Genomic DNA, 1,639 nt, shown 5'->3' on the forward strand with positions numbered 1-1,639 from the left:
ATGAAAAACAACACCGCTCAGACATTCACTTACGAATCTACCATAATATATTAAGAATAAATACCTACGAAACACTTGACCCTGTGATATCTGCAGAAGGAACAGAAGGGTTTCAAATAATGTGAATATTTTAGTCAGCATTGAGAGTAGGAACTTATGACATCTTTTAGTTGTTACTTAGGGAATGCATTTGATATGTATTCCCTTATTACACCTAAATTAAGTGCCTAACGTTAGGAAGGGCCTCCAGCCTTAAGACCAATTCCGAAGTAAACTCTGGAGCATGCCACTGTCTTGCAGTTCATCAGATGTCAAATCACTCTACTCTTGTCAATATGGAAGCCAGGCAATGATTTGACGACACAAACGAGATGTAAGTGGTTATGAAGGGGAGCGTATAACACCCGAATTTTTTCAAAGAGTATAAAGAGTATACAAGAGCTGGGGAGGTCAACGATGGGCTCAAATGCATTGTTTATGATGGAGACTATTGAGTGGCACCTTCGAACACAGGGAAAGAGTTCCTCTACAATTTCAACGATATATGTCAATAAAATGTTGTACTACGCACTCCCGCATTACTTTCGACACAATTCTTGTGTGGGTATGTTTATATTTTTTTAAATAAATAATACAGATATGGAGACTTACTTTTGAGACTTGAAGTTTCTGTATCAATGATACAATGAATGCTACACTGCTTCACCTGTCGTAAGCTTGGTCCCCGTAGTTGATAGGATTACAAGTATTGGCTTTGCGAAGCTTGAAGTCCTGAATATAAGTTGCCATAACCACATCATTCCATAAATATAGTCCGCTAGTCCCAACGATATTGTAGCCTACCTCTTTTTTTTTAGTCGCACGCAGTTTGTGTGTGTGTGTGTGTAGACAAACTGTACGTAAATACACAAAAGCCGTACCTACAAACTCCCTCCTTCCTTGAACTTCCTGAAATATATTTTTTTGATACTTACAGTTAGAACTGTTAACATATCATGTGTTGTAACGAATCCAGGTAAATAAGTACTTGAGAAAGAGTGCGGAGATGGACTTCCGTTATTTCCTACCCAGCCTGCCACCAGCGGTACATTTGAGGCCAAATACATTGCCAAACCAAACTCTCGCTAAAATCATCACAGCAACATCCACGATTTCTGTACACATGCTTAATATAATACGTACGTACGTATGTATGCATGTTAACATACATCCATTATATTAAGCATGTGAACGGAGATTGAGGAGGGTGCTCTATGTATGTGTGTGTATTTCTTACGTGCACATATATACCGTGGAGGCGCAATGGCCCAGTGGTTAGGGCAGCGGACTCGCGGTTATAGGATCGCGGTTTCAATTTCCAGGTCAAGAATAGGCTTGCCACGTCTCCGGCCACACTGACACCAATAGCCGCTCCCTGGACCTGCATGTATAGTTTTTCATTGAATTTAACTATTTGGTTCTGCAGGGTGGTCTTCAGACTTGCACCTACAGCATGTGAAACCATTTTTCGTGTTTGGATATTATCCTCTGGGTCGTGGGTGGGTGTAGTCCATCCATTCCAACGCTCTGCGGTGGTTTTTCTAGCAGCTGATGTGATCGTAGGCGGTCTACCCCGTCCTGACCTGACGTATCCACATCA

Source organism: Octopus bimaculoides, chromosome 19 (genome assembly GCF_001194135.2).
Source record: "Octopus bimaculoides isolate UCB-OBI-ISO-001 chromosome 19, ASM119413v2, whole genome shotgun sequence".
In the NCBI taxonomy this organism is placed as follows: domain Eukaryota; kingdom Metazoa; phylum Mollusca; class Cephalopoda; order Octopoda; family Octopodidae; genus Octopus; species Octopus bimaculoides.